A 10,352-nucleotide genomic window follows, 5' to 3' on the forward strand; every position below is an offset into this window, starting at 1 on the left:
GAAACGGTCATTAACAGGGCATCAAAACCTAACTAAGGAAATTATGGAGTTAGAGCAGCAAATTTTGTCTACATTTAGCAAAACACTACCTGACATTACTGGGTCTGATCTGTTAAGGGATTTACAGAAAAGGATGAATAATTTGAACCCTCTTGGACATGTATCTGCCCTAATTGGAACTGTTCTCGTGAATACTTTATTCATAATACTTTTATGCTGTGTTATTATTTTAGTCTTCCGGTGCTGGCGAAGAAGGCAACAACTAAAAAAGGATAGATAACGCGTTCTCGCCACTTTACAGTTTGCTACCTCTTCTCAGAAAAAAGGGGGAGATGTGGGAGCCCGACAGTGACCACAAGAAAGCGTGGTTAGGGACGCGGGGATGTGCCTGCACATGGGGCTCCCTGCCTGGGCAAAGCATGCCTGCAAACAGGATGCCCTGCCAGGAGGCCTGCACACAATATCCAAGTTGAATGGTCGGCTCGCAAACGAGGGAACATGCCCTCCTTAGAAGTAAGGAGAAGGCTGGAATTGTGAGCAGGCCTCTTAGTATACATGTTGTGGTCGCTTCCTCCCTTTGCTCCCCCCTGTCCTTGAAATGTGTTTGGCTACTTGCCCTTAATTGGTAAAGGAATGCATCTTGAAACTCGTCATCAAGATAAATAATATTTAATGCATTATTTTTTGATATTAAACTTAATGCAGAAAAATCTCATGATGAATATAACTTCAAAACTGTAAGTCAGTTCAAGATCTCACCCCACACTGGAGTGACTCACTTCACTTCCCTCACACCAGGCTGTGGTCCCAGGGGTGAAGTGGGTGCCAGGGAAGATGCTGGACCAGAGTCTGGCCTCTGCATCCTCCCTCCTGCCCCACCACTGGAGCCTTTCCCTGGTGTTCCCCAACAGATATATGGCTTAGCAACTACACTGACTTAAGTCTCCTATAGTGTCTGTAGAGTAACATGTTATCATGGGTTCAGAAAATGCAGACAAATTCCACCCTTGAGCTCAATCAGGATACGCCTGCCTAGGAGTGAGGTCAAGAGATGGGGAGGAATGGAGTTGTGCACTCAAGACTATCGGATCAGAGAGTGAAGCAGAATCTCTGGGCTAATGGTGGGTATGCACAGCCAGGCCTCCTCTCTCTGGCCCTTCTCTCAAACCACAGAGTTCCTCAGCAGCAGCCCCTGAGCCCTGGCTGATTTGCGTGTCCACCATGTCTCTCTAGCAAGAGGATAAAAGAAGCCTGGGATGAATCTTGCCAGTCTTGAGGCCTGAGACTCAGGGAACAGAATCAGTTTACCTCCACCATGGCCTTGACCTCTCTTCTCCTTGGTCTCCTTGTTCACTGCACAGGTGTTGTCCACAAGATCAGAATCACTGCAGCCCCAGGGATAAGACAATCTGGGACCTGTCTCTGAACTAAGCAAGGGGCTGCCTATTATGGGAAGGATGATCATGACCCTACTGCCGGATGAGGGGTTGGAGGGTGACATTCCCTCAAGTGTCTGCTGGCTCTGTGTCATCCTGAAGCACTGCACTTGCCTGGAGAAAAATGACAATGGTGTGTTTTGTTCAAAGGCTCCAGCCAGACCCATGAGCATGAGGGATTGAGGTGATGAGGCTTGGGAAAGTAGAAACCCAGAGAATGCCTGGGACTCAGGCCAGGCAGCTGAGGTTCTCCTGGGGATGAGACTCAGTGTTGGAAAACCACCTTTCCTTTTCTCTCTTGCAGGTTCCATGGCCTCTTATGTGCTGACTCAGCCCCCCCTCAGTGTTTGTGACTCTGTCACAGACAGCCAGGATCACGTGTGAGGGAAACAATATTGGAAGGAAAAATGCTTACTGGTACCAGCAGAAGCCAGGCCAGGCCCCCGTGCTGATTATCTATAGTGATAGCAACTGGCCCTCAAGGATCCCTGACCAATTCTCAGTCAGCAACTCAGGGAACACTGCCACCCTGACCATCAGTGGTGCTCAGGCCAACGATGAGGCTGACTATTACTGTCAGGTGTGGGACAGTGGTTATGCTCACAGTGACACGGGCAGATGAGGAAGTGAGACACAAACCCCTTCCCCATCTGTGTCACAGTATCCTCTAGCCCCAGGAGGCCAATGCACAAAGCAATGAGTGGGTGTGGCCCAGGCCCCCAGATCTGAGGTCCCCAGACCTCCCACCTCATTCTATCTCCGGACAGCATTGCAAAAGGTAGATCAGCAGGGGGTATATACACAGTTATTATAAATATATTTCATTGGTTTCTGTGTGTGTATGTATGACTGAACCAGTTAAAAGAATATATAGAAGGCATTTTTCAAAGACCAAAACTTCTACAAGTTCCCTGAAAGTATATAATCTGGAATGGAAAAAACAAACAAAGAAAAAAAAAGCACTAGATGAGGTTAGCAACAGATTAGATGCTACAAAATGAGATTGGTCATACTAGTAGAAAGTATTTGAAATGAAACACAGAGGAAAAAAAATACAAAAAGTCAATAAAACCTTAACATGTGTAGAACATCTTCACACAGCCTTAAGTTTGTGTGATTTGAACATTTGTAGGAGAGAAGTTAGGGACAAGCTGATGCCTTGAAAACAAATCTGAAATAATAGCGAAAACGACTTCAAATTTTGTGAATTCCATAAACCAATACATAGAAGAGCTCAGCAAAGCTCAGGCACAGGGAACATGAAAGACAACACAGCTCACATCGTGATGAACTTGCTACGAACCAGTGATGCAGACAGTCTCACAACCAGAGAGGAGACATGTTTCCTACGGAAGAACCAGTTCATTTCTCATTATAGCCGTGTAAGCAAGAGAATAGGAGAGCAATGTCTTCACAATCCCAAGAAAATATCTGTCAATTTTGGCCTTTACTCATAGAAAACATCATTGAAAAGGGAAGATAAACTAAACATTTTTCAGACTACAGGCCTTACAGAACTGATTACCTGTACACCCTCAACAAAGCAACAGTAAAGAACACCCCTTGGACAGAAGGAAAGAGTGATAGAGGGAAAGTGATAAAGTATCAGATTTCCTAAGTACATGGATGAATATAAAAATATTTTTTATGGTTACCATCTATAGAAAATCCTTAAGTGCTTAAGTAAAAAATAATATATTGTTATTTATATTAGATATGAAAATAAAATATATGACAATGATAGCAGACATGATGGGGGAGATGAGATTGTGTTATGATGTCTTTATCCTGCATGAAATATCATGTCCCTGGGAGGTACTTTGACCACTTTGACCGGGGGTGAGGACAAAAGAAACCATTAAAATCACATCATTTTAATAACAAAGAGTAAGAGCTAATAAGGTGCATTACTTAGGATTCTCCAGAGAGTACACATCCAGTAGGACTCATATCTCATTTATTGATTTGTGTGTATTAACGTATACATATATGTGTGTTTGTGTGTGTGTGTGCGTGTGTGTGTGTGTGTATGAGAGAGAGAGAGAGAGATGTAGAGAGACAGAGCCAGAGAGAGACAGAGCCAGAGAGAGACAGAGAAGGAGAGAGACTTACGATGAGAAATGGGGCACACAGTCGCAGGGCGGCTGGTCTGGAAGCTGCAGTACAGGGAAGAAGGCTGGAGATTCCAGTAAGAACCATGTTTAAGACTCTAATCCAAATTCAATCTGAATGACTGAGATGCTAAGAGAGGACAGTGAGGAAGATTTAAAAGTTCCAATCAAACTCCTAAAATGAAAACTATGATACATCATATTAAACAAACAAAGGTGGAATATGACTTCACTCATGTGGAATTTAAGAAACAAAACAAAGAAACAAAGAGAAAAAAGAAGCAAACGAAGAAACAGACTTTTAAATGTAGAGAACAGCCACATGGTTACCAGAGCGGACCTGGGTCAGGGGATGGGTGAAATAGGTGAAGGAGATTAAGGGTCCACTTATCATGATGAGCACTGAAAAATGTATAAAATTGTTGAATCACTATGCTGCTGTACACCAGAAACTGATATAACACTGTATGTTAATGGGAGTTAATTTCTTAAAATGCTTATTTATTTTGAGAGAGATAGAGAGAGTGTGAGCAAGAGAGGGGCAGAGAGAGACAGAGACACAGAATTCAAAGTAGGCTCCAGGCTCTGAGCTGTCAGCACAGAGCCCGATGCAGGGCTCAAACTCAGAAACCGCATGATCATGACCTGAGCCAAAGTCGGACGCTTAATGGACTGAGGCCACCAGGCACCCTAAATTTTTTTAAAGTAATAAAATAAAATAAAAATATAAAGGTTGAGATTAACACCAGACGCAAGACATGGAACTCTTGAGATAATCTTTTTTTTAAGTATGCAGTTACTTTACTTTTTCTCCTTAAATAGTTTATTTGTTTCCGTATAACACCCAGTGCTCATCCCAACAAGTGCCCTTCCCCATGCCCATCACCCCCCTTCCCCTCTCCCCCAACCCCATCAGCCCTCAGTTTGTTCTCAGCATTCAAGAGTCTCTTATGGTTTGCCTCCCTCCCTCTCCCCAAGTATTTTTCCCCTTCTTCTCCCCCATGGTCCCCCGTTAGCTGCCTCTTAATCCACCTATATGTGCAAACATAAGGTATCTGTCCTTCTCTGCCTGACATGTTTCGCTCAGCATAACACCCTCAAGTTCCATACATGTTGCTACAAATGGCCAGATTTCATTCTTTCTCATTGCCATGTAGTATTCTATTGTATAAATATACCACATCTTCTTGATCCATTCATCAGTTGATGGACACAGGTTCTTTCCAGGTTTTGGCTACTCTTGAGAGTGCTGCTATGAACATTGGGGTACATGTGCCCCTATGCATCAGCACTCCTGTATCCCTTGGGTAAATTCCTAGCAGTGCTACTGCTGGATCATAGGGGAGTTCTATTGTTAATTTTTTGAGGAACCTCCACACTGTTTTCCAGAGGGGTTGCACCAGCTTACATTCCCACCAACAGTGTAGGAGGGTGCCCGTTTCTCCACATCCTCGCCAGCATCTAGAGTCTCCTGATTTGTTCATTTTAGGTACTCTGACCGGTGCGTGGTCAGAGTGTGGTTTTGATTTGTATTTCCCTGATGATGAGGGATGCTGAGCATCGTTTCATGTGTCTGTTGGCCATCTGGATGTCCTCTTTGGAGAAGTGTCTGTTCATATCTTCTGCCCATTTCTTCACTGGATTATTTGTTTTTCGGGTGTGGAGTTTGATGAGTTTCTTATAGATATTGGATACTAGCCCTTTATCTGATATGTCATTTGCAACTATCTTTTCCCATTCCGTTGGTTGCCTATTCGTTTTATGGATTGTTTCCTTTGCCTGCAGAATCTTTTTATCTTGATAAGGTCCCAGCAGTTCATTTTTGCTCTTGATTCCCTTCCCTTTGGGGATGTGTCAAGTAAGAAATTGCTGCGGTTGAGGTCAAGGAGGTTTTTACTGCTTTCTCTTCTAGGGCTTTAATGGTTTCCTGTCTCACATTCAGACCCTTTATGCATTTTGAGTTTATTTTTGTATATGGTGTGAGAAAGTGATCTAATTTCATTCTTATGCATGTTGCTGTCCAGTTCTCCCAGCACCATCTGTTAAAGAGGTGTCTTTTTTCCATTGGATATTCTTTCCCGTTTTGTCAAAGATTGGTTGGCCATACATTTGTTCGTTCAATTCTGGGTTCTCAGTTCTATTCCATTGGTTTATGTGTTTGTTTTTGTACCAATAACATACTGTCTTGATGATTACAGCTTTGTAGTAGAGGCTAAAGTCTGGGATGGTGATGCCTCCCATTTTGGTTTTCTTCTTCAATATTACTTTGGCTATTCGGGGTCTTTTGTGGTTCTATACAAATTTTAGGATTGTTTGTTCTAGTTTTGAGAAGAATGATGGTGCAATTTTGATTGGAATTGCATTGAATGTGTAGATTCCTTTGGGTAGTAATGACATTTTCACTATATTTATTTTTCCAACCCATGAAAATGGAATGTTTTTCCATTTCTTTGTGTCTTCTTCAATTTCCTTCACAAGTTTTCTATAGTTTTCATCATACAAATCTCCTATATATTTGGTTAGGTTTATTCCTAGATATTTTATGTTTTTTTGTGCAATTGTGAACGGGGTCAGTTTCTTGATTTCTCTTTCTGTTGTTTCATTATTGGTGTATAAAAGTGCAACCGATTTCTGTATATTGATGACACAACACAGACACTGCGAATTGGAGAACAGAAAAAGGTTTGCAAAGTGAACGAAGAGTCACCAAGCTGTACTACAATCTTACAGGGATGTAATAGGGTGTGATTGTGTCCCCAAAGGGAAGAAGATGAGGTGCAGAAGATGGAAATATATGTGATGAAATGTGGCCAAAAATATTCAGAATTGGATTAAAATTGAAACCCACAGATCCCAAAAGCTCAACAAAATTCAGTGAGAGTCAATGAGAAAGAGTAAAATCAGATAGAACAAAAACATATACATTAAAAAGAATCTTCACCCCATCAATATCAAATTGTTTATGGCAGAGAAAACAAGAGTGTCTTAAAGAAGCAGGAAAGAGAAGGCACACAGCTTTTAGGGAAAGGCAGGGAAGGATTCTAGCAAATTTCCCAGTAGCAGAAGTTCAAGCAAAATACAACACATTAACTTTTTTAAATACTGGGGGGAAAAACTTAATCTTTACCCAGGGAAAATGAAGGCTACATAGTTTTCTGACACACAAAAAGTGACAGGTTTGATCATCAGCCAAACAAATATACAAGAAACGATACTGGACACCTCTCAGAAAGGAGAGAGTAATTCAGAAAGAATTTGATTCTAAAAAATAAATGTAATAGGGGCGCCTGGGTGGCTTAGTCGGTTAAGCGTCCGACTTTCGCTTAGGTCATGATCTCGCGGTTCGTGGGTTCGAGCCCCGCGTCGGGCTCTGTGCTGACTGCCAGCTCAGAGCTTGGAGCCTGTTTCAGTCTGTGACTCCTTCTCTCTCTGACCCTCCTCAGCTCACGCTGTCTCTCTCTCTCTCTCCTAGAAATAAATAAAACATTATAAAAAATGTAATAATCACAAATACTAACTACTGGAAAAAATATCAAGACTTGTTCTAGCATCTAAATCTCTTTTAAAGATAATTCACTATCTAAAGCAAATCTAATACCTATGTATGTTGGAATTAAAACACACATAAAAGTAACATGTGTGAATTACAACGAAGATTAGGAGAAGAGAGAGGTTTTACTTAGGATCTGACACTCTGTGTGACATGTGGGAATGACTGCAAGTCCGGAAAATATGATAGTCACGATACAGCTAATAGCCAAATAAGGGGAGAGAGAGAGACAATGGAATAAAAAAATATGCTCCTTTAACTGAAAAAACACAGAAATGGAAAATGTACCAAGGAGAACATGGACAAAGAAACACTATATACAATGACGCTATATGGAAATGATAATACTAATCACATCCAGGAAATAGTCTAAGTATAATGAAAAGACAAATTGTAAAACTGAGTTTAACAACAACACTAGACTCTATGCTGAATTTAAGAACCCTACTTTAAATAAAAATGCATTAAATTCCAAGTGTAAGTTAAGGACAAGTTCACACCAATTCTGATTCACAATATAGAGCATGAAACATTCACAGGGAACAGATAGAGAATTAGGGAAGACAATTGAACACTTACAAATAAGGATGAAAAAAATTATGTTGCATGTATTTTACACACACACACACACACAATATTCATAGTGCACATTTCTTGAGAAACTGATACAGAAATGCCCTTCACCTCTCCCTCTTTCCCCCCACAGTTTAAGAATTTTCAAATCAGAATGACAAGAGCTCTTCTGCAAGCATGGGCATAGCTCCATGTGAACCAGATCCATGAAGCCCACAATATACAGAGAGATTCTCTCCACCAGCCTGAGAAGGAATATTTTCACAGGGACCTCTGAGGGGATGAGGAAGGTTTGAGGAACCAGACTCAGCTGTGGGCTCAAGAGAGAGAACTCTGGGGTCCCCACCATGGGGTCCCCACCCTCTGCACCCTCTCCTCCTCCCACTCCTCACTCTCTGTCCAGGTGCTTCCCACAGTCTCAGTCCCCACGGGACCCTGAGCATGTCCCTGACCCTGAGATCAGCCCAGAGGATGCTGTGGGAGTGGGATCACTGAGAATGTGCCCCACAATCTTCTGATCCTGCAAGTTCTGTGGTCCACGATACTCCTAGTCAGCCCCCAGCGGAGTGGCCATGAGACCCTGTCACCACCACATACCCAGGAGAGAGGACCAAGCAGTAATGAGGAGCAAACCCAGCAGCACCCAAGCCAGGTCCCTGCACTGCCAAATCCACCATCCCCACAGATTCTCCAGCTCTAACCTGGGACACGACCGCACTGAACCTCACAACAGCCACGCTGAGGGGGCTCCTTTATAGACCAGGTCAGGATGGGGAGGGCAGGGAGTCAAGGGACACAAGCCCTGCTACCTAACGTGACCTCACCCTCCCTCCTAACCTCCTCTGGTCAAGCTCTGACCCAAACGGCCAAGGATCTCAATCCAGGACACCAGGGCTCTCTTCCTGGCCTCACCTCACTTTTATCTGTGGTTCCAGGAACCTAGTCTCTCTAGGCTTCACCTTTATGGGCTGTGAAAATAATATTGCTTATACCGATGTTAGAAATGCTTTTCTGTTTCAAGTTAAATGATACAAAGCATTTTAACAGCTTTATTCATTAAACAGAGACTCTGTGGGGTCTCTGTGAGTAAGAGCTCATCTGGGAGTCTCTTGTCCATCCTCTGCAGAATTCCATACAAAGGACTCAGCAAAGTGTGATCTGTATGATGTGAAATTGAAGAAACACATCTGAATTAGCAGATTCCCAATATCCTCCCAAACTGCCAACTGGGCTAATGTAGAAATCCTCCTGCCCCAAAGTCCAAGAGATGTGGGTTGGGATAAAAATAATAGCAAGGAATAATAATACTAATAAAGGTTGGTGCACAAAATGAATTTTATGTCAGAATTATCACCTGTTCCCACTGAAGAACATCTGCACTAATTGGGTTGGGGAAGCATAAGTATTGACACTTAACACAGGAATGTGGTGTCAGTGGGACATCACACAGGATTATCTGGACACTGACCCTTTTCAAATGCACTACACTGTACCCTACACTCTACATGTTGTGAGAAGACACTGAGCTAGTCCAGGGCATTTCAACCCTAGGACAAGTACAGGAATCGCACATGTCCTGCCTCCTGCACAGTGTTAGTGACCTGTGTTTCTGGGTTGAGGAGAGCAGTGGAGCTGAAAGTGAGGAGAGTCTGGGGGAGGCTGCGCTCCCTGGTCCCCACACTTTCTCAGGTGACAAGTGCTGGGGGATGTACCTGCAGGAGGGAATCTCCTTGTCTGAGTCCTCCTCCACCAGCAGGGGGCAGCAGAGCAGCAGCAGGAGCAGCAGGATAGGCTGGGGCTGCCCAGGTGGAGCCTCATAGATAGAGCAGACCTGGGGATGAGCAGGTATTCAGCGTTCAGTCCTTACAAGATATTCAGACAACTTGGTCTGTCTCCACAAGATGCTGGGACCTTCCTTGTTCTGAGGGCCAGACACACAGGGCACTGATGGAATTGCTGACACTGAATTTTTCACCCAGCAAATGCAGATCAACACCCTCCCCACCAGTGTTCCCAGGGAGTTGTCTCATCTGTGAGAGACGTGTCCAGAACACCCTGACAACTCACCCTCTGCCTCTCCTTCCCTACCACCAAGCACACTCAGACCCAGAGCTTCTGTTTCTGGGCTCAGGAGTGTCTCAGGGGGCAAGAGGCCAGGCACTTGGAGTCCCTGGGCCCTGGCAGGAGCACCCACAGTGTCTCTGTGAGGCTGTCTCCAGAGTGAGGTGCATTCTCACTACCTGACACCACAGCTCTGGTCCTGGAGCTGTCCTGGTTCAGTGACAGGATCCAGCTCCCTGCAGGGACCTCGGCTCTGGCTCTAAAGCTCACCCATGTGGGAAGACAACCCTGGAGACCCTAACAAGACATGGAGCTTCATGGTGGCTTTTTAAGTCAGGGTGGCCTCTCATGCAATTTGAACAAATTCATTCTAACACTGTAGAAAAACATAAAAGAAAAGAGTAGACAATGGCAATTGGTCCCCTGCTGTAGGATGGGGGGTGTTAGAGAGAATCAGTTACCACACAACAATAAACTGGAAGGTGTGATGAATTCTAAAAGCAGGTGGTTGTTGAACAAGTGGACTCTCACAGACACAATGGCAAACAAACATTCAAATGAGAAAGCTCCACATTCTCAAGACATGCCAAGGATGGGATGACAGTGCCTCTGAGGATGCAG

General features: G+C 43.7%; 1 pseudogene; it reads left to right on the top strand.

Moving 5' to 3' along the window:
- The first annotated feature begins 1,315 nt into the window (after window positions 1–1,315).
- On the top strand, window positions 1,316–2,058 carry LOC120227889 (annotated as a pseudogene).
- Window positions 2,059–10,352: the final 8,294 nt, after the last annotated feature.

Source organism: Hyaena hyaena, unplaced genomic scaffold (assembly GCF_003009895.1).
Source record: "Hyaena hyaena isolate Hyena2069 unplaced genomic scaffold, ASM300989v1 scaffold_19, whole genome shotgun sequence".
In the NCBI taxonomy this organism is placed as follows: domain Eukaryota; kingdom Metazoa; phylum Chordata; class Mammalia; order Carnivora; family Hyaenidae; genus Hyaena; species Hyaena hyaena.